The sequence below is a fragment of the Periplaneta americana genome, chromosome 7 (assembly GCF_040183065.1).
Source record: "Periplaneta americana isolate PAMFEO1 chromosome 7, P.americana_PAMFEO1_priV1, whole genome shotgun sequence".
Lineage (NCBI taxonomy): Eukaryota > Metazoa > Arthropoda > Insecta > Blattodea > Blattidae > Periplaneta > Periplaneta americana.
In genome coordinates this window covers 24,821,846-24,846,921 of record NC_091123.1, presented here as the reverse complement: position 1 = coordinate 24,846,921, position 25,076 = coordinate 24,821,846, and the positions used below count along the sequence as shown (strand labels likewise).

Here is a 25,076-nt window from a genome sequence, read left to right as displayed (position 1 = left end):
TTGGAATCCCCTCCTGAGCACGAGTCTTACTCATTCAGGAGCGGGCTAGTTTATCTTTCATTGTATTTATTAATTTGTATTCATTTCAAACTTACTAGCAATCTATACTAATAATAAATCTGTAGCCAAAATTGTTCTGGTAATTTTCGATTTTCCAAAAATAATTGGTATTACCATGTATAATTAACCATCCTGAAACCGAAAATCGCTTTTTTGAAATTTTTGTTTGTATGTCTGTCTGTCTGTCTGTCTGGATGTTTGTTACCTTTTCACGCGATAATGGCTGAACCGATTTATATGAAAATTGGAATATAAATTAAGTTCGTTGTAACTTAGATTTTAGGCTATATGGCATTCAAAATACTTTATTTAAAAGGGGGGTTATAAGGGGGGCCTGAATTAAACAAATCGAAATATCTCGCTTATTATTGATTTTCATGAAAAATATTACATAACAAAAGTTTCTTTAACAATAATTTCCAATGAGTTTTATTCTATACAAAATTTTTATAGGACTGATATTTAATGAGATAAATGAGTTTCAAAATTACAATAACAACGCCATCTAAGGCGCTGTACTGAAATAAAAACAAATGACTTAGTCTATAAGGGGCCTTGGACAACAACAATCGAAAGCTATTAAACATATCCTAAGAGAATTTTTCTGTGTTTGTATGAAGTAATATCGGAAGCTAATTAATTGTTTAATTATTATTTCACCATTGGAAAGTGTAGATGGACATAATTCTACAATGTTATTACAGTAACTTCTGAAACATAGGCATAGCAAGTAATATAAAGTAGCCTATACATATTAAAAGTAAATGATATGTCAATCTTCATTAAACTATGAATGCATGTAATAACAATTAAGATACATGTTATAGGAATTGTCATTGCACCAAATGATTGCTCTCTGGACCAAAATGACCGCATTTTAATTATTTAAATACAATTTAAATTAAGTAACATATTAAACGATTTATCCTTCTATCAAACACGAATGTTCCCTGGATCAAACGTCCTATTTTAATTATGTAATTACTTTATATTTATTTCTAACAGGTGCAGCGGAGCGCACGGGTACGGCTAGCAAAAATTAAATAAAATAATCCCCTGAAATTAATGACATTACTTAAGGTTCACTCTGTGTAGTGGAAGTGGACACAGCATATCGCAACGCTGCAGGTCCGCGGATCAGTGCAAGGCTCTGCTCTAGTAACAATTGTTCCATTGCGTAACACAATTATTTTGTATGTCACGTTGCTGCAATATCCCGGAACGCTGGACGCGAGTTGACCTTTGTGAGGTATTCTGACCATATTTCAGGCCTTTTACTGAATGACCTCGCATTCAAGGCTCAGGTAGCTCTGATTTTTTCTTCAGGTACTACTCTTTCTTCAACGTGACATTCTCTCAGTCATTATTCTTTGGGAAGAACGGTTCATTTGAAAACTAGTAACTGTGTGATGTAACTTGCATCACTTTAATTACACTAGATAAGTCTTTATTATGCTGTTTTATTTAATTATTTTTAAAGCTGTGGAAATGGAAAACGCCTTTCAGTTTAAACTTGTCACACAAGTGAAAGGAAATCTAATTGCATCTATTGAATATTAATAGCATATTCCTTCTTTATTATTATTACATTTATAGTCTGTGAAATTTTATTTTATTTTGCTGCCGGTATGTTCTTAAAAAAAAAAAGGTAAAGTTATCCCCTCACATGCCATAAAGGCACTTGGGGGGCATGGATGTAGAGCCCCATGCTTTCCATGACCTCGGCACTAGAATAAGGTGGTGTGGTCAGCACCACGCTCAGACCGCCTTTTACCCCCGGAAAAGAACCGGTACTCAATTTTATAGGAGGCTGAGTGAACCTCAGGGCCGATCTGAAAGTTTGGCAACGAGAAAAAATCCCGTCACCACTCGGGATCGAACCCCGGACCTTCCAGTCCGTAGCTAGCTGTTCTTATTATACTGCATTTTTACGTTTACGTCTCAATTCAATATTAAACCATATTTCGAAAGCTATCATCATTGACTACGGACAATACTTTCTTACGGACAATATTTGACAATATTGAAATATTATAATGTACCGAAGTACATATGATATTTCCGTGCAGAAATTCTGCGTCATCATATGATGAAAGATGAGTGGAACAGAGAAAAATTCTCTCCGGCACCGGGATTTGAACCCGGGTTTTCAGCTCTACGTGCTGACGCTCTATCCACTAAGCTACACCGGATTTCCATCCCCATGTCGGATTGAATCCTCTCAGTTTCTCTGTTCCAATCATCTTTCATCATATGATGACACAGAATTTCTGCAAGGAAATATCATATGTACTTTGGTACATTATAATAATATATGATATGCGAAAAATAATCACTTCGTGATTTAAGACGGCGCTTATTCCGTCGGATTCCGGCCAGTTAGTCACTCATAACGAGTGCACCTCTGCACATGTATGGACATTGTGCCACTGTCATACATCTATGACGCAGTGCATGAGGGTAGGCCACTAGAGGGAGCCCAAGAGTTGGAACTTAAACTGAGAGGATTCAATCCGACATGGGGATGGGAATCCGGTGTAGCTTAGTGGATAGAGCGTTAACACGTAGACCTGAAAACACGGGTTCAAATCCCGGTGCCGGAGAGAATTTTTGTCTGTTCCACTCATCTTTCATCAATATTGAAATAGCACTGGAAACATTATTTTCTACTCCATTTGTATAATTCTATCATTTTTATTTGTAGGTGAAGCTAGATTACGAAGATGTGAAAGAATCTACTTGTCGTAGAATATCGTAAGGGTTTCATATCGAATGGAGGAAAAAAATATAAAAAAATACGAAACTATTAAATGAAGAGGAGTTTATAAAAGAATGTATGATATCGGCAGCTGAAGAAATCTGTCCTAATTTAATAAACACTTTTCAGTCGTTAAGAAAAGTCACAAAGAGAAATTTGAAGTACAAACGGTACAAAATCTACAATGTTCAGCGTTCATATTGAGATAATTGTATTAAATTTCGTTAAAGAATATCATAGTGTATTCAAGCCACACTGAAACTCAGCATATACAGCCCATGTTTGTAAACATAAAGTATAATGAGGGGTCACATAAGAACAGTTCTTAATAGCAAATATGACAGTATTGTCAGTGTTGCCAACTGTTACCTGATAATAATAATAATGATTTATTTTAGCTGGCAGAGTTAAGGCCGTAAGGCCTTCTCTTCCACTCAACCAGCAAAAAGTGTATATACATATTCATGAACTTACAAAGAATTCAACAATTTGATTTAGATGAGAGTTACATGTATACAACAGTTATTTACGAATTAAACAACAAAATACTATGAACTATTAATTAAACACTGAAATAAACTGTGTAGCAGAATTAAACTAAAATACATAGAATGTTAATATATTTCAAATGATATTAGATAATAGAAAGAGATTATTATGAGACAATTTTGAAAATACAGCACAATCAGGATGATGTCTAAAGAAAGAAGTAACAATGTAGTCAGTGATAGTTTAAATCAGTATGATTGGAGTGAAATGCTAAGAAGGTTATCTTTTAAGCTGTTCTTAAAGGTGTTTGTTGTCTTGCAGCCCCTAATACTTTGTGACAAGGAATTCCATTGACGCGAGGTGGATATTGTAAAAGATGAGGAATAACAAGATGTTCTATGAAGAGGTATACTTAGCGTGCCACAGATAAGTGATCTGGTATTTACATCGTGGTTAGAGTATAGATAAGAGAAACGAGACGAAAGGTAATTTGGTGTTGAGGTGTGCAGAATTCGAAAGAGTAAAGACAAAGAGTGTAAAGTTCTGCGTTCTTTAAGTCGGAGCCACGAGAGACTTGCGAAGGACGGTGATATGTAATCATATCGTCGGATGTTGCACACGTATCTGACGCACATATTCTGAGCTCGCTGTAACTTGACTGACAGTTCAGAACTTAGGTCACTTAACAAAACGTCACAATAATCGAAGTGCGGCATTACTAGGGTTTGTACTAGGGTCACCATAAGAAGTAAAACCACGATCCTACGTACTGAATAAATTATTTACTTACCGTACTTTACCTTTATGTCGGAAGGATATTCTAAGTAATTCAATAATTTGTAACATATTTTCTCGTATGAGAAAGAGGTTAACATGGTAGGTATTTTGTCTGGTAATATGAAATTAATTGGTTTGACTAAACAGTTGATTCACGAGACCTAACCTAAAAATGTATTTTGTTTGACCACATGAAATTATTAGTACTAACACCGAAAACCGAATATAACCATGAAATGTATTCTTAAGAATATTTACTCCTAATAATTTTGCTATTCTAGTTATAATTGCTGTCCCGTGAGCATAATTCCTTCTTAATTATCTTCATTTGGTTAAATCTGAAAGAACTGAACGCCAGTAGGGGAAGTTATCCCCACTCTCGCAGCACGCTTTACGCTTTCTTGGTGGAGTCGCTGCCATGTTTTTTTCCTCTTTTTGACATTATTGTAATAAAAATCTAAACACGAAAGAAATTCATTAAAACGTGAAATGGTATTTCTACCGATTACCCACCTGCATTATTACACACAAGTATGTTATATTTATTTATTACTTGACTATAGTTTTGAATTGTAAACACAACGCAACACATAAAATAATTATTGTGTATTAATATTAATACTGATATTAATTAATTATTTGTATGATAAAATTTCACTAGCTTTCAGTAACCGGCTCAGAAATCTAGTACAATTTTAATTTCATGGCACTCCAATCCAGTCTGTCTCAGCTGCCAACATAACTGTTACAAAACCACTATCATTTGTAGTATTTGTCAGTATCGAAATTCGAAACGAAGTTGGCAAATGAAAATTCAACCTGCAAACTAGAAAATCACCACAATTCACTAGCATATATAGTAATGGGGGGAAAATTTTTAGGTTTCACTCTTAGAGTATGAAGTAAGCTGACCCAGACTATACACGATCACAACAACGTCGCAGCTGGTGGAAAGAGGTAAACCCACTCCCCTCTTCCAACTGCGGTTCCGCATCCCTCATCTAACATAATTTTTCCAGAATCGAACTCCCATTCTCTTCGTTAAGAAGCCCTCAACTGACCTAGGTAAGGCTCGGCCACCAACTATGTACTGTACAGGTGTCTTCATGACTTTTGCAACGCAACTTTCATTCTGCACACAGTGAGCCAAATGGTGGGTATTTTCATATTCTTTCGTGGAAACACTGTGTTAGGGTGCCTATTTCACACACGTTTCAACTCTGACGTGAGTCTGTAATTGTGCTAGTGGAGAAAATGGGAGAAACCATCAATTACTGACGGGCCGGTAACCTTCAACAAGATAATAGGACTGGCTTCCAATATAGACCTTGTTATAGGCACTCAGTAAGACAACAAAAACTGTAACAGCCTTCACCGGAAATTGTGAATTCCAGAGGAAGGTTAACAGACGTGATTATTATTCAGGAATTTGATATCATGTTAACTAAACGTTTCATGAAAAGTCATGGACATATTTATTTCTATACTGCATTTTATTTAAATTTACATAACATAGAGATTGAGATTTAAGCAACGGCTAAAAGTCATTACTAGGGAAAGGGATTTGGAGTATTATAACGAATGGTGAAACGTAGTATAGATATTCGTAGCTCAGTGACTGTCAAGCGAGCTGCGTGGACGAGTACAGTCCGCTTCATACAAACTTACACACGCAACGTGCTGTAAACGTATTTCAGAATAAACAATTGTTATAGTTTAATGACATATGGTAGCCTACATACATAATCTGCATTTCATGTTGAACTAACTACATGTGTTTTTTTTTGGCAACGCACAAGACACCAATAAACAACATTACAAATATACATAGTTAAATATCAACCTCTGCGTCCTCACGTATCACTGGAAACATTGATGCCTGATTTTTTATTGGGTTATTTTACGACGCTGTATCAACATCTAGGTTATTTAGCGTCTGAATGAAATGAAGGTAATAATGCCGGTGAAATGAGTCCGGGGTCCAGCACCGAAAGTTACCCAGCATTTGCTCGTATTGGGTTGAGGGAAAACCCCGGAAAAAACCTCAACCAGGTAACTTGCCCCGACCGGGATTCGAACCCGGGCAACCTGGTTTCGCGGCCAGATGCACTGACCGTTACTCCACAGTTATGGACTTGATGCCTGATAGACAGTTATCTTCTGTATGGAACTCGCCTATGAATATGTATGTTTTTCTGTCAGGAGCGTGTTAAATTAAAACCTTTATTTACAATATCATGAAATATGATAATATGTATGTAACGTATATTACGGTATTTAGCAATATATACAATATACTACAATGTTTACAACATAGTCTAATACAGTATCATTAAATGTTGAACAAAATGTAGAAGCAAACGAATTGGCATTTTCAATTAATGCTATGTTTTTTTTATGAAACAATTATTCCTGCTGTGCCTTGTTATAATAAATTGTAAATATTATTTTCAAATTTTCAAAATACAACTTTGCTCTGTTGCAAGGAAGGAATTTTTTTAACATCTGAGAGACAATTGGAGAGTACTTGAAACAAGATACTTCAATTAAATTCACATGTTGAATGACATCATTGGGACACGTCTTTGTTAGTACATCTGAAATCCGACTAAGAATACTGTACCTATCATTTTTAACCAAAACTCTGTTCATTTTTTCACCAACACGTTTTGCCTTCTACTGCACTCAGTTTATTCACAATAGTCCTCATAATATTTATTTGCTCAACTAGTTCTACTCCTGACTATTCTAATCGAATAATGGCATCCGGTAAATATAAAAAAATTGACTTAATATCCGTGACTTCATTCTCGATTGTTCTATCATTTAGCAGTTCCTGGCGTATTTGAATCTCAGCCGCGTCATCGGGATTGAAAGACTGGACCACTTTCTTCACAGATTTGAGGTGATGTGCGTAATAATTGCAAGCTTCTAACCATGACCCCCATCTCTTAAGAACTGGGCATGGGGGAAGCGACAATTTAGGAAATTGTTTCCTAAATTTTGATACTCGATCTGGAGCTTTTACAAATATAGTCTTTCAATTTTGTATTGTTAGTTGGTTTCACTTTCGGCATTGTACCTGCACTTCACTACTCTGAACTGCAAACCTGCATGTAGAGGTTCTTATGCGACAACTGTCCCGTTCACCTGTTGTTGACGTGCAGAGATCTGCGAGTATGTCATGGAGGGGAGGACTTGGTATAAAGGATTGTAAACAAATGGCTGTGTAGATGCCAATACTAGCTTTTACTGCTCCAAATTCCGTTCCCTAGTCATTACATTATTGTATTGTTATTGGTTTGAGCCCCATCCGTGGCGTGTACGTTTGTAATGTTAATGTGAAAATGAGATCGTGCTAACCTCACGTCATGGGAGTCAGTTTACTGTAAATCGTAAACAGACCTAAATATGGGCTTAGGGTAAATTTTGCTAGATTATTAAAAATCTGTGAATAAATGTATATTTATATACTTATTTAGTTCACACTTCTTGAGGGAATCAAAACGAAAACATTATTATTATTATTATTATTATTATTATTATTATTATTATTATTATTATTATTATTATTACTATTATCATTATTATTATTATCATTATTATTATTATTATTATTATTATTATTATTATTATTTTCATGTAGTGTCAATATGCATTCGATTCTCATCGGATTTGTATGTATATTGTACATTAATTACTGATAACTATAAATTATTAACATTTTTTAATATCTGAATATTGTTTCTTAAAGAATGGGTTGTGAATATTTATCACACCAATTCTGAGTTTAACACACTTTCTAGTTTCTGAGCAAAAATAACTTATTTTGTCCTTATTTACAGTTTTCATAGATGAATGTACTCGCTCAGAAGTATAAATAAAGAATTATTTAATTTTATCAAAGCATCAGGCAAGTTTAATGTTAAGAACTGACTTTTGTCATTCGATAGACTGCGATTTATGAAGCATTAAAGAACGCTTACCACGAGACAGTGTATTTAGCCATTCCGAAAAGAGAACGAAGCATTTCCCTTTCTTGAATACGACTATTACAATGTCACACACTATAAACACATAACATACGATTTGCTGTATGACATTAATCATTCTTTTTCCTAGTAATGCATGATAACACAATACATTATACATATATTAAATTCATATAAACGATCTTATCCAGTTATACCCACTATTTTAAAAATTAATAGTATTGGCACGTGTTCCACAAGCTAAAATTGAAATAGGCCTATAGGGAAAGTCGCCTATATCTTACCACAATAAATCAGACTTTAGATATAATGTCAACGAATAAATCAAATGGCAAACTGCAGCTTTAACAGAGTCTGCATGTGATAGAATAACGTAATCTCATTTCCATTTCTAATAACTCATATATTATATATTCATATAGATTTGTAAGTACGCTTCGACTTACAGTCAAAGCACGTTAAGTCAAAAATATTACTTCTGACAAGAAGGCGTGTATTATTATGTACATAATGTATGTGTATAAACGTAGAATTGGAAAAATAAATAGAAACAACTTACAAAAAAACAATATTTTGAGGGTTCAAGTTTTTCATTCACGCTTCACCTTATATTACCGTTTTCATTTTGCTATTGCTCTGACAGATGTCTCTGTAATTCCGAAAATTGTGTGCTTGGAAGTTCCTATAGAATTTGTCTCCTGGTATTAGGAGTACGGTCCAGTCATCGGTCTGTCTCCGTGAAGTGCAGGCGTGTTCACTGTCATCGTTTATCATCCACAACTCATTCATGTTTTTTTTTAAATAGTTAGTCACCGGTCGGTGCGGTACTTCGGTGCTATTTATTCAGTACATAAGAGAATACAATTTTACATTAGAGAATTTAGCTGGCTACATGGGATCATTGAATTGAACCCGAGGCCAAGAAAGAGAACGAAGAAGAAGAAGAAGAGTACGGTCACAGTCTACTATATACAGTCGCGAAGCTCAATATGTAGTAAAAATGCAAACATGGGTAGTTGCCCACCACTAGGATCGGTACTATCGCCTCATCATCGCAGATCTCTCTCCTAGCAGCCGACAAAATATGTTACACTTTCGTTGTCGTGTTCTTTTGGAAAAATTAACACCTTCCTTCCATTATTGAAATATTAAAGGCATAAAGTTAATTTATTATTTTAATGAAGTATATTAAATTCCACCATAAACTCGAAGATACCTGCAAGAAATAAGTTAATATAATTTTTGTTTGTGCAAAACGAACTGAAATTTACTATAATAGCTTCACTCATTCAAGATTATTGCGATAATTAACTATGAAACCAGTAAATATTAATTTGCATTTCTCTTTACAACAATAATAATGGAAATATGAATTAATGGAGTAACTTACGTGTACCGGTACTTGTAGTGTAGGCTTACGTAGTTAACAAAGTGGGATGAGGTTAAGCAATAATAATCACACCAGAATTGGAAATAAAATGTGATCAATAAATTTTATTGTAACAGACTTTTTCTACGCCTCTAGTAAAGCAACAAATAAAAATAACAACAAAATTAACAGCTATAATTAAAAAAATATCCTTTGAAGAAAAAAGTAGGCCTAAGCAATAATAATCCCACCAGAATTGAAAATAAAACGTGATCAATAAATTTCATTAAAACAAACTTAATTTTTCTACGTCTTTAGTAAAATAACGCATAAAAGTAATAACAAAATTAATAACTACAATTAAAAATATATCCTCTGAAAAAAAAGTAGACCTAACCTTTATTTCTCTGGAAATTTAGCAGCCTGAGCGACATAACTTTAATCGGTATCTAATGTCCTTTCGGTTAGATTGAAACATTTCATTGTGAAATTTAAGGATATGTATTCTAACAGTCACAAAGAACTTCAAATTAACAGTTTTGTTTCTGCACAGAATTCTTGTGGAAACCCAGGAACCTTTCTGAATCTTTCGGAAAACGGAAAAATGATAACTTTGGCCTCTTTCTCTTACTGTTGCTACAATTTATAGCACTACAAACGTCTCCTCCTTGTCCCATATTAGCATTCCAATTATTATATTTTAGCCATTAACATTTTCATTATAACCATATTATTATTCCAATTATTATATTTTAGCCATTAACATTTTCATTATAACCAACAACGAACATTTCACAAGCATTAATGTGAAATACGCAACGAGCTAGCACTCGATAGAAATACGACTCAGTCCAAAGTCGACCATGGACAGTCTATTGTTTCTAGTTGCTAACAGCTTGGAGCGCTTTATCACGAGATTTGCAAAAAAAACACCTCAAGCTTCGCGACTGTATATAGTAGACTGTGGTACGGTATAGTCACAGTCTACTATATACAGTCACGAAGCTTGAGTTTTGAGGGTGCTAGAAACAATAGACTGTGACGGTTCTATTTTGCATTGGCTGTAATGAGGCGATATTAGCGATCCTAGTGGTGAGCAACTATCTAATGTTTGCATATTTACTACGTATTGAGCTTCGCGACTGTATATACTAGACTGTGGTATAGTGTAATGAGAGAGGAGGTATTAGAGTTTGGTTCCTTAACTGGACCAAACATTAAATTCTACATTGTTTGCAATCGATAACATTTCTAGGCTTGTAAAACACACGTTTACGTCGAGTACACCAAGTGCCTACAAATACATTCTCAGTTATCGTGTATTCCCGATAGAAGACACGAACTTAGATTCTGCATATTTGTAATCGAAAATTCACGAACTATCTTCAAATACATCTTTTCTCAATCTAGATTCCTTGCAATCGATACCATTTCTAGGCATGTAGAACACAAGTTTAGGTTAAGCATACCAATTAATGTCTCTTCACTGATTACGTATTCCTTCCGTTTTCTAGATAGCCTGTCAGAACGGTAGATAGCAGAAATCGTCCTATATACTTATTGCAAACATTTTAAAATAATTTACTTTATGCCTCTTACCTTAAATGCTGATACACATTGATGTTTTATCTAACAAGATTATCCTTCCATTTTTTTAATTTATCTACATTCTTTAGTTCCTGTGTTTAGACTATTCCTATAAATATTTCTTCTCTGGGACCCTCAAGTGATCTTCGTTCCTTTACCTATATATGTAGAAAGATCTAAGAAGCAATCGGCGGCTACTGAAGGAGCGAGGATATTTTTTTTTTTTTTTTTTTTTTTTTTTTTTTTTTTTTTTTTTTTTTTTTTTTTTTTTTTTTTTTTTTTTAACTAGTGGAAAACGTGGGGTTCGTTGTGAGTAGTAACCAGGTGGCTGTGTGCTTACGCTATCCGAAAAGAGAACGAAGTATTACTCTTTCAACACGTCTATTATAATATCATACACCTAACATACGATTCGCTGTATGACATTCATCATTCTTTTTTTTTTTGCAAATGCATGATAACGCAATACTTTATACATATATGAAATTCATAGAAATGATCATATCCAGTTATTCCCACTATTTAAAAAATTAATATCATTGGCACGTATAGACATCCACATGCTAAAATTGAAATATAGGAAGAGTCGCCTATATCTTACCACAGTAAATCAGTCCTTAGATATAATGTTAACGAATAAAGCAAATGGAAAATGCAGTTTTAACAGAGTCTGCATGTGATAGAATAACATAATCTCATTTCCATGTCTAATAACTCATATATTATATATTATATAGATTTGTAAGTACGCTTAGACTTACAGTCAAAGCACATGAAGTCAAAAATATTACTTCTGACTAGAAGGCGTGTATTATTATTTACATAAAGTATGTGTATAAACGTAGAATTGGAAAAATAAATAGAAACAACTTCCAAAAGAATAAAATTTTGAGGGTACACGTTTTTCATTCATGGTTTACCTTATATTGCCATTTTCATTTTGCTATTGCTATGATAGATGTATCTGTGTCCTTGGGAGTTCCTATAGAATTTGTCTCCTGGTATTAGGAGTGCGGTATAGTATAATGAGAGAGGAGGTACTGGAATTTATTTCCTTAACTGAACCAAACATTAAATTCTACATAGTTTGCAATCCATAACATTTCTAGGCTTGTAGAACACACGTTTAGGTCGAGTACACCAAGTGCCTACAAATACATCCTCAGTCATCGTGTATTCCCGACAGGAGACACGAACTTAGATTCTACATACTTTGTAATCGAAAGTTCACGAACTATCTTCAAATACATCTTTTCTCGGTCTAGGTTCCTTGCAATCGATACCATTTCTAGGCATGTAGAACAAAAGTTTAGGTCAAGCATACCAATTAATGTCTCCAAATACCTCTTCACTGATTACGTATTCCTTCCGTTTTCTAGATTCCCTGTCAGAAAGGTAGATAGCAGCAATCGTCCTATATACCTATTACACACATTGTAAAATAAATTACTGTATCCCTCTTACTTTAAATGCTGATATACATTGGCGTTTTATCTAACAAGATTATCCTTCCATTTTTTTAAATCTACCTTCATTCTTTAATCCCATGTTTAGACTATTCCTATAATTATTTATTCTCTGGGACCCTCAAGTGATCTTCGTTCCTTTACCTATATACGTAGAAAGATCTAAGGAGCTTTTGGCGGATTCTGAAGGGGGATTGTCCTCATGTTATAGTTAATGAAATGACTAGGTTCATTGTGGAGACCTACTGTCTCACTGTCGAGAATAGTAACCACAACGTTAACTGATCTGTTGTTTTATGAATAAATGTGTAACACTTAACCTTCAGTAAAATAAATTTAATTTTACTGATGATTCATAGAAACTCCGATTCAAACCCTGTTCAATGTACAATCAAAATACCATTATATGTTAAACTAATTGAACGAATCTATTGACGATTTGAGTAGTAATAGAAAAGAACACATGTTTGAAAATTAATAAGTATTGTATTATTCATAGTTACTGAGATACATAGGCTACTTTTCTCCTTTTTCTCAATATCGAAAATTATGCAATTAGCAGGTTTTGAATGGGACCCACCCAATCGGGGACGACATTAGGGAAAAAAGTTGTATTAATAACAATACTCTAGTCATAATACTCATAATATTGTTTTTCTGATAATTTTAATGTAAATATTTAAGTTATGATACCAAAAGCAATCCTGAATTAAAATCCAACAGAAAAAGGGTCGTTGAGGCGTTCTAAAAAACGATGGAAAAGAAAACTTTGGTATTCCGTAACAGTTCTTCAAAGCACTACAACCTGTGAGGATGAGGATGATGATATTTAAGTTATGTCTTACGATTTAATTTGTGATCAATTCTCCAGATGTTCAGACGTACTGTCTACGTCAAAATAACCAGAAGCGATAGACACGTTACAGAACACTCGAAGGGAAAGAAACCAACTTCCCGTCAAAAGTATTTAGGTTGTGTTCAATGTTGCTTCGTAATGTATAACTTATAAACAATCTCTCTTCTCGGCGGAGCGAAGGGAGAAAATTATTTACGGCCAATTTATAACGTGTGGTTGTACCATTTATGTAAGAGCTGTGATATTTATGAGCAGAGAACAAAAGAAGGCTCTGTAATCAAGTTATCGATATTATTTCTTTACCGAGATTTTTTTTAAATTTATTTATTGGCCGACCAGCAAACTTGCTATACAGACCACTGTTAAATTATGGAATATCACATACAGAATATCATGCTGAGGTTGGCTCTAAAGGCTCTTCTAAGTAATTTAAATAAGTTAATTAATCATTTTTGTGAATTATGAGAATAAAAATATGATAATGATTTTCTGTGTTTATGAAGAGTCGTCAGTATCGCTAAGAAGGATGTCTTGAGGAAGTTTCCTTTTAAGTCTAGATGGCTGACAAGATCTTGCTCCAATGTTATATGTCACAGCTCCAGGAACACCAGGAAGTTTGTTGAAGAAGGATTTTGATATTGAGTGGATGTATTGTTCTAGTGGAAGAATTCTCAATTCTTGATGCAGTTGTTGATTTCTTACAAACCAGGGGGCATTTGTTGCAGTACGCAGGAACTTGTTCTGGAGAACTTGTAGGCGATGCATGTGAGTCTTATTTGCTGTCCTCCACACTGGCGCTGCATAAGTTAAAAGAGGTCGTACAAGCGAGGTGTAGAGTAGCATTGAACAATCCAATCCAATTTGTGAACGTCTATTAACCAAGGGGTACAATTTTCGAATTCTAGAAGAGGTTAGTGTAACAATGCGAGTTATATGGGCATTCCATGTAAGTTTCGTGTCTAATAATAGTCCCAAATATTTTACAGCTTCTTGACTAGAGAGCCATGTAACTTGTTCATTTAGAAGAATCAAAGGAGGTGGATTATGAATAGGCCTTAAAGAGAAGATTTTAGCTTCTGTCTTGGTAATGTTGAGTAGTAATCTCCAGTCAGAGAACCATTTAGACAGCTCCTGTAAGGATGTCTGAAGAGTGCTGATTGCAGTATTTAGGTTACTATGAGAATAAAAGAGAACTGTATCATCAGCATAAATAGCTATGTGTGAACATGGAATGTCATATGTGAAGAGATTGAAGAGAAGTGGTGTACCGAGATTTTGAAACTATAGAAGTTGCCGATATTTAATTATACTAGGATCACAGTCTAGTATCTACAGTTACGAAGGTCAATACATAGGGAATATGCATCCAATGACAGTTGAACTTTAGTTGCTAGCCACTAGGATCGTTACTATCGCATAGTCTATTGTTTCTAGTCCTCTCAGTTGCTAACCGCTTGGAGTATTGTATCGCTAGAAATGCAAAAAATCACCTCAAGCTTCGCGACTAGACTGTTCTAAGCTTGTGTTATTGCGACTGTTCTACTTATAGGAGTACCAACATCAAAACAAGCATAAAATTCTATACAGTATTATGAATCTATCATCAGTGTTTGGCACTTTCTTTTGCCTTCTGACACAAGAAATACTGCAATATAAATGTACGTCCTTTGGAGAATAACTAGGCTATACAAAACAATATTTGTATTGCTTAACTCTATGGTAACCTAAAAAAACAAATAAAATTATGATTGCAATTGTTTTAAAACAAAATATTATTAGTATTTGCGTAAGATATAGATAAGAATCTTCTTCATTAAAAGATATACATGTATTGGTACTTGACTCGAGATAGATGCCTTGCTGTTTCCTTATTTACGTTATTCACCATTTTATTGTGGTATTTCAGAGAACCCAAGGCGTACAGGCTTGGATTTAATTCATATACATAATTTAATTAACTCGCAAAGATCTTTCCTCGGCCAGAACGCCATGTTTTTTTCGTTATTGGCGTCATAATATTTTCGAATCACATTGGTCAATTCCTTCAAAGAATTGTCAAGTTTTTGACGAATTAGAACATGTTCTTATTTACTTTCAAGACAGTCAAAGACTTTTAGAGTACTGTAAGTGATTTGGCAGTAAGGTCCGGTTTCTTCAACTTTTGTTAAAATGCACCTAACATAACGTTAGTTAACTGTAAGTTAAAAGTATGAATTGCTGTTAAAAATATTGCGTTTCTTCAACTTTACATTTCACATTTTAACATTCTGTTTGTTAACTCTCTGTTAGGACCAGAGATTGTAGAGTTTAACCATGACCTATAACCAAGTATAGGCTCAATTCTGTTTTCTGAACTCTGACAATTGCGATTCTCGCTTGTTTCTGTTGTTTGATTCAGAGAGGATAGAAGTCTTTCTATTCTCTCAGGTTTGATTTCTCTTCTTTCCATCGTCTGTATAACAGTAGCGTGGAGCGGTATATTGGTATTGCTGTTGTGAAATGGAAAACACTGGAACAAAAACAAATCGTGGAACAATTTCTCTTCGTTCGCGAGAAGCCTTCTGCTGGAAATAATTTCGCAGTATAAACCAATTAATGAGAATAAACAAACAAACGGATCTAAGGTGAAAGCGAAAAGTGAGGCATGGCAGAAAATAGCCTATACTTTGTATGAACTTCTGGTCTGTCAAATCACAGAAATCATCTTCTCTGTTTATGTATTCATGGATAGCATTTTCTGTATAATCAAGATATAAAAGTTCAGCATCTAATGCACCAGCCATATTGGATACTTCTATGCTAACAGAGAGTTAAATGATTTAACTGCTTGAAATTGGGCAGTTAAATTAACATAGGTTTTAACAGCCTGTTAGTACTAACAGTAGTTGAAGAAATGCTTCAGCTGTTAAGTTTACAGTTAAAATGAAATAACACACTGTTATAATTTAACAAAGGTTGAAGAAACCGGACCTAACACTTGTAAAGTAGTATTGGAAAATCTTGTGAAGCATTAAATTTGACGAAAATCTGATAGTGAGCAAACAGCTTCAGCCGTATGCATCACGTTTTAGCAATGAACTTCTATAAAACTTTAAAAATTATTCTCTCATGTAGTGAAAGTTGCACTATTGTAGCTGTATTCATTTTTATAAAATTAAGTTTAGAAATATCAGCTCCAATCAGTAACAGTGCTATAGGCTACAATCCTACGAATGACAGCGGATGTTTCTGGAAGGGAATTTTCAGCAATTCTTTCTTTCACGTCAACATCAGCAGTCTTGGAATAAATCACCTAACAGCCAACTCGCCTTTTTGTTAAGCTTCTCACATAGCCAGGCTTGGAGATATAAAAGAAATATTTCATGTCGGAGGCCACCGAACATTCCACAGGCAGCAGCACGTGCATGAATGGTGTCCAAAGACAAAGCGAACCCGAATTCCCGATGAGATTGAAGGCACGGAATTACACCATATTGTTACGAAAACCGTGATAATGATTAACCATTTATTTGAATCGTCTTCAGTGGTCTAGTGGATACCATTGGACCCAAAGTTCGCTGGATCAAACCCAGCTGAGGGTGATGGATATTAAAGGACTATGAAGTCCTTAGCGTGGCTTTCCACAGGAAGGAAATTCGGACGAACAGACAGACAGACGGAAAGGCAGGCAGTTGGACGGGCAGATAAACAAATGGACAGACGGACAGACAGAGAGACAGATGGGCCGACAGACGGATAGACAGACAGAAGAACGAAAATTCAGGCAGATGAATGGACAGATAGACAGGTGGACATAGAGATAGTTAAACGGACAGATGGATAAATGGACAGACAGACAGATGAACAGACATTTGGACTGGCAGATAAACAAATGAACAGATAGATGGACTGACAGACAGAAAGATGGACAGACAAAGAGGCAGATAGGCGGGCAGACAGATGGATAGACAGACAGATGGACCGACAGACAGATGGACCGACAGACAGATGGACCGACAGACAGATGGACGGACAGACAGAGAGATGGACAGATAGACAGATGGACATAGAGACAGTTGCACGAACAGATGGATAACAGGACAGACAGATGAACAGACAGTTGGACGGACAGACAGATAGATGGACCGAAATACAGATAGATGGTCAGAAAGAGAGACATAAGGACAGACAGATGGGCAGACAGACAGACATGTGGACATATGCATTAGGAAGGACAGACGACAGACAGACTGAGAGACAGATGGACGGACAAACAGTTGGGCGGACAGACATTCAGATCGATAGACAGATGGACAGACCTACAAATCGATAAATATATGTACAGACAGGCAGATGGACATGTGGACAATTGGAGGGACAGACAGCTGGATTGGCAGACAAATAGATGGACGCACAGATGGACGTGTGGACAATTGGACGGACAGACAGATGTACGGACAGATAGTTAGGCGAGCAGACGGACAGATGGACGGAAAAATAGGAAGATGTGCTGACAGATTTGTTTTTAAATTACGACAGATGGATTTAAACTTAAAATGAGATAGATTAAATGATTTTTTAAAGGGAGACGGACAGATGGTTTTAAAGAGAGATAGATTAATTGATTTTTAAAAGGAGCTGGACGGATTGGTTTTAAAGAGAGAAAGATGGATTTGATTTTAAAGAAAGATGAATACATTGGTTTTAAAGGGAGATAGGTGGATTGATTGTAAAGGGAGTAAATGCATTGGTTTTAAATGCAAGTATATGGATTTGATATTAAAGAGAGATTAATATTATTGGTTTTAAAGGGAGATAGATGGATTTGATTTTAAAGGGAGCTAGGTGAATTGATTTTAAAGGGAGATGAATACATTAGTTTTAGAGGAAGTAGATGAATTTTATTTTAAATTTAGATGAAGACATTGGTTTTGAAGGGAGGAACGTAGATTGATTTTGAAGGAAGATGGATTTGATTTTAAGTAGAGATGAATACATTGGTTTCGAAGAAAAGGGTATTGTACTTGATTTTAAAGTGAGATGGACACATTGGTTTTAAAGGGAAGTAGCTGGATTGGATTTATTTTAAATTGAGATGAATACATTGTTTTTAAAGGGAAGTAGATGAATTGGATTTATTTTAAATTGAGATGAATACATTGTTTTTAAAGGGAAGTAGATGGATTGTATTTATTTTAAATTGAGATGAATACATTGTTTTTAAAGGGACGTAGGTGGATTGGATTTATCTTAAAATGAGATGAATAAATTGTCTTTAAAGGGAAGTAGATGGATTGGATTTATTTTAAATTGAGATGAATACATTGTTTTTAAAGGGAAGTAGATGGATTGGATTTATTTTAAATTGAGATGAATAGGCCTATATTGTTTTTAAAGGGAAGTAGATGGATTGGACTTACTTTAAATTGAGATGAATACATTGTTTTTAAAGGGAAGTAGATGGATTGTATTTATTTTAAATTGAGATGAATACATTGTTTTTAAAGGGAAGTAGATGGATTGGATTTATTTTAAATTGAGACGAATACATTGTTTTTAAAGGGAAGTAGATGGATTGTATTTATTTTAAATTGAGATGAATAGGCGTATATTGTTTTTAAAGCGAAGTAGATGGATTGGATTTATTTTAAATTAAGATGAATACATTGGTTTTAGAGGGAACTACTAGATGCATTGGATTTATTTTAAATTGAGATGAATACATTGGTTTTAAAGGGAAGTAGATGGATTGGATTTATTTTAAATTGAGATGAATACATTGTTTTTAAAGGGAAGTAGATGGATTGGATTTTAAAATAAGATGGACTCATCTCGCCAGATACCATCTCGATATCACCCAGATAACCAATTAAAAATGGATACGCATAGAGTGTGGGTATCCTGTTACTAAATATTTCTAGAATATCTTGAAATTGTGAGTCGTAGGCTGCCCTTGTCGTCCTGATCTCGAAGGTGGTTGAGCCCTCCAGGGCTGAGCATCCACGGTTCTGGGAACTCATTACATTCAGAGTTGCTTCCGTGGGAGACGCTGAGCGGAGGGTTTGGGGAACCAGTCGAGTGCGTAAGTTGTGCTCCGTAGTAGTCAGGTCACCCAACCGACCGGTTGCAGCCGAGACTAACCTCTCTCGTAACCACGGAAAGCTTTTATCCAGGACACAAACCCATATCACCAGCCGCTACCACTTGACTGACCCCTGCGTTCCTGCTCGCTGTGTCCGAAATATCATCACTTTTTACAAGATAAATCATACTATCATACTACTGAGTTTAATAATTTTTACATAATAATAATAATAATAATAATAATAATAATAATAATAATAATAATAATAACATAGACAAAAAACATAGACAGAATTGGATAAACTTTGTGGCATACTTAGAAAATGATATCACTCGGCCTCAACCACAGACTTATAAAATTCTTAAGAAATTAAATTGTGAAGTAAAAGATAATCTAAGAATAAATGTTATTTCTCAGGACAATTGGTTACAGTATTTTCAACAACTATGGTCTACATCAACACAATCTCTCACGCTTCCATTTTCAACTAATCCTTTATTGGAGTCAATTTCTATGGATGAACTACAAAGAGTCTTGGCTAAATTGAAAAACAATAAATCTCCAGGAGAAGATTTAATAAATAGTGAATTATTTAAATATGCTAGCCATAAATTTCTACAAAGATTTTTGAGATTTTTAAATTTGATTTGGGAGGGACAAGGATTTCCCGAAAGCTGGACTAAATCTATTGTAATTCCTATACATAAGAGAGGAGATTTGAAAATTACGGATAATTATAGAGGAATAAGTTTATTGAACGCAGGATATAAAATGTATGCAAATATTTTGAAAAACAAACTCAATAAGCATTACGACAATATTATCAGTGAGGAACAAAATGGTTTTCGTCGAGGAAGATCCTGTTGTGATGGATATTTCGCATTGAAATTACTGGTTGAGAAACATAGAGAATTTAATTTAGAAACGCATATGGCATTCATTGACTTTAAAAAGGCTTTTGATAAAGTCAATCGGAATAAATTACTTCAGATTTTGGCAGATGATCAAGTACCTCAACAGATTATACAAAATATTTACAATATATATATAAAACAACCATCATAGCAATTCGAAGCAACAGTAAACTTTCACAGTGGCGACCCATTTATAGTGGAGTACGACAAGGCTGTGGCCTTTCACCATTTCTGTTTATTATATATATATATATATATATATATATATATATATATATATATAAATAGAATCATTCAAGATTGGCGACAGACACGACATGGATTTATTCCAATTAATCGAAATTTGCAGCTTGATGCTTTACTTTTCGCTGATGATTTAGTTCTCATGGCATCAACTGAAGATGATTTACAATATTCAGTACACAATTTAAATAAGGTCAGTGAAAAATATAACATGGAAATTAATATTGAAAAATCGAAAATCATGTCATTTTGTGGGAAATTCCCTGTACCAAGCAACATCTGTTTGAATAATAAAATAATAGAAAGAGTAAATACCTTCACTTATCTTGGCTATACACTATCACCTTATGATGAAGTAGATATTGCTGAAAAAATATGTAAATATAATAAAACAATGGGGATCATTAATAAAATCATGAAACCCTCACTAGTACAAAGACACACAAGAATAGGCTTGTATAAAACCTTAGCACAGCCAGTATTAAGCTATGGTAGCGAAGCGTGGACTGTGAAGAATAAAGATGTCAGTAGAATAACAGCAAGTGAGATGAGGTTTATGAGAGCAACAGCTGGATATACTCGCTGGGATCATAAAAAAAATGAGGACCTAATGCAAGAACTTCAAATAGAACCCATTATGCAGTTCATCAGCAAATATCAACTTCAGTGGAAGGGTCATCTCGAACGAATGAATCGATGCAGAATTCCAAAAGCACTGCTTCATTACCATCTATATGGCAAAAGATCTCTAGGCCGTCCAAAGAAGAGATGGACTGAAAATTCTAGTTTGAGACCGTAACAGGCCACTTGGCCTAATACTTGTTAGGAAGATGATGATGATGATGATGATGATAATAATAATAATAATAATAATAATAATAATAATAATAATAATAATATTGTCCAAGTTAAATTTCGACTACTATTTCGTTTATATGACGTCATTCCATTTTCGGCCAATGAAGTGTAATGAAATTTTGAATTACAATCAATCACAGTCGTACATCGCGATAATTTCTGCAGCTCGATTTATCACTATCAATTTATCGCATGGTCGTTTTTTTGTTTAGTCAGTGCAACCAACTGTTTTCACGTAAATCGATGAGCATGAATCCATTTTACTAAATAAAGTGCAAAATCCTGCTTTCACATCTTCATCTTCATCTTCTAATTCCATGTCCATTGTATCTAAAGAAAATTACACTCCTTCATAACAATTGTTCATTTAATTAATGTATTAATCAGGTTATTTGTAATTATACTTACTTCCAAATGGCTTTTAAGGAACCCGAAAGTTCATTGCCGCCCTCACATAAGCCCGCCATCGGTTCCTATCCTGTGCAAGATTAATCTTTTATTGTAGGGATTCGTAACAAGCTATTTTTTACGGTGTTAGCCCTTCACCCAACTCCCAAGCTAGAGGACTACCCCTTATCGGCTGTCCACGACTGCTTATTCAATATATTCGCAGCTACCCTCCATATCTGGAGGCCGTCTCCTTTATCCGCAACCTGAGGACGCGCAATGCCGTGGTGATAGGGACCCACAATACATGGTGTAATTATAGAAAATCTTTAAATTAAATTATGATTTCAACAGATAATGAAAACTTATTTCTGTTATAATAAGAGAAAAGCGCAGTACATGTAATTAACATTTTTAAACCTGTATTTCGCTTTTCTCAATTGGCATTACTGAATAACACTCGATTTCTTTATTGCAGTAATCGTTATTCATCTATTTCGACTTCACAATGTCTGAATAGGTTAAGTATTCATAAATGTACAATATTAACATTTTGTCAGCCAATTTTAGGAATATATTATTTACATTTTTATTCTATTCACCAAATAATCCTAATAAATGTCACTCGAGGTCTGAGATTTCCCAAATAAATCCACTCGCGAATTGCTCGCGAATTTATTGGCGGATTTATTTGCAAATCTCAGACCTCTTGTGACATTACTATTGATAAATAACCTTTGCAGTGGAAAGATATCGCTACTACTGCCATATATCTGTTAAACATAAACCCTAATATTAAATGAAATGAAGAGAAAACAGAGGTAGCTGAAATGAGATTTTTTAGGGGACACTATGGTGAAATAATGGTGAAAAATTAAGAAAATCTAATTAAAAATGTATTGTGACTCTTTATTTAGACTGAGCTCAAAAAAAGCTAATTAATTTATATTATTCTCATGGCTATTTTCAAGCTTTCGAGCCAATATGAACTACAAATTTTGAAAACTTTGTCGGGCGAAGCCTTTTTAGTGACGACTGACGTCAATATAAAATATATTTAAAAAATATAATTTCAAAACTATTAACTCTTAATGGCACCAAATTTTGTGCATATAATACCTAGTATTATAGGCCTCTTTATGTAGTTTAAAATTTACAAATTTTAGATGAAAATTTATAACTTTTGAAACTCATATGTGTCCCCTTACGCCCATTAACACAGCACTTATGACTAGAGCACATAAAGAATGGGGACATCGAACAGGAACTAAACGTAGGAAAGTCGTCAACAAACTCGGTAGCTGCAGAAATAAGTGGGGACGGGTTCGTAGAAAGAATGAATCCGAAGACTACCGTTTGAACTTCTAATGTACAAACCGGAAAAGAGCTATAGGACGTCCCAAGAAGTGGTAAACGATCAGCCTTGACATTTACGCCTCACCACACCTGAAGACAAAACAGGGCAATATTCATGTCATAGGAAGCAGTATATCGTGTTAGTCTTTCAATGAATCGTACCGCCGCGCCGAAGGGACTGCTTACACTACAAATTCAAGGAACTACAATTCAATTCACTCTGTAAATTTCATACACTGTAACTATTCGGTCTTTTGACCTGTTCCGTCTTAGTCCTTGTATTTCGAACCAAGACAAGAAATTCACAAATATCGGGATTCGTAGCGCATATAAACAGAATGATTCAAGTTTTTTTTTCTACATTCCTGTCTGGTATCGAATTAGAGCCTACTGTACTTGTTTTTACTTCAGTCTTAGCGGAGGACATTTCCAGACATGAATAGGCTAACATGATGCAAATAAAATTCGAATAACCGACTGATCATGTTTTATAAATGAATCATTTATTTTGAAATGAGGTTAAGTCATTAAATGAAAAGTTTTCAGGAAGTTGAAAAACTGTTTAGTTTAGCAATTAAGAAGTACAGACTTTAAAATGTACTGAAAAACATTGTCGTCACGTTGATAAATACATTTTTAATAGTATTTTAATAACTTACGTTTTAAACAGCATAAATTTATAATTATATTTTCTTCATTCTGATATTTCTTCTTAATCTCACTAAGATTACAGGCATCAACCTGTGACCTACCAAATCTCTAGGAATAGTTTACTTTAAAATAGTTATAATATAACCAGTATGAAACTGCTGATTCTGGATAATTTTGTTTGAAAAGTGTATGCATGATTTTTACATTTAGTTCAGCATTCAGGTACTTGATTGCCCCATATGAATAATGTGCTACCTTATCTCAATCAATTCTATATGCTGAGCAACTTGTTCACATATTTCTAGAAGCGTACCTGTGGTTCTAATTTGTTTTTATTTTGAAAAGGATACAGGTCAATGACTTAAGTCTATTTCGAAATAAACATACAATTGTACTGAGTGATAAAATGATAGGGAGTGGGGACTTGAGTTCTTGTCATACAAAAAGTTGTATTTAGGGATGTACATCACATTAAACTCTATGATTAATATTAATTAAACTATATTAAACTATATAACTGAATTTTGCTCATTTAGTGACTTAAACCCTTTTCAAAATAAATTATTCAATTTCCTCCTCACCATACTTTGTAGCCACCCACTGAAAAAAAAAGTATGTCAGAAGTGGGATTCGAACCCACGCCCACAGAGTGGACTGCGACCTGAACGCAGCGCCTTAGACCGCTCGGCCATCCTGACGGTTAGTTGAATTTGTCTTAATCACTTGGTATAACTATAATACAAATATCATAGAAATTAAAATTTGTTTGTCAGGAGTGGGATTCGAACCCACGCCCACAGAGTGGACTGCGACCTGAACGCAGCGCCTTAGACCGCTCGGCCATCCTGACGACAGAATCAACAACTCTTAATCACTTGATATAACGACAATACAAATACCATAGAAATTAAAATATATGCGCAAAAAGTGGGATTCGAACCCACGCCCGAAGCGTACACAACGATCGAAAGCAGAACTTTAGGCCGCTCGGCTATCCTGACTTGTCTCGAATCTATTGATTCAAGACTTGTAGGATTCAGTTGTGTAAACTTATAACTTTATTTAATTTAACTACTCGTTTCCTTGTTATGATTTATGAGTTATGATATAATACACTGAAGGCTCACGAAATAATATAGAAACTCATATTATGTATGAAATTGAAGAATGGTGTTGTGTTCACTGAAATTTGGCATTGCTTGCCAGCGCATCAGAGGTTAAGTTGGAATCACTAACTTGGCTCAAGCAA

At 34.6% G+C, this 25,076-nt stretch overlaps 1 protein-coding gene and 2 non-coding genes across 15 annotated transcripts in view; 1 reads left to right on the top strand and 2 right to left on the bottom strand.

Annotated features, from left to right (window-relative positions):
• The window catches only part of sls (sallimus), a 959,631-nt gene that overhangs the window by 20,452 nt on the left and 914,103 nt on the right, over positions 1 to 25,076 (top strand). The gene's annotated exons all lie outside the window — the stretch shown is intronic.
• Positions 24,443 to 24,525, bottom strand: TRNAL-CAG (transfer RNA leucine (anticodon CAG)). Its single transcript has one exon. It is a non-coding gene; the product is annotated as a tRNA-Leu (tRNA).
• TRNAL-CAG (transfer RNA leucine (anticodon CAG)) lies at positions 24,595 to 24,677 on the bottom strand. The gene has a single exon. It is a non-coding gene; the product is annotated as a tRNA-Leu (tRNA).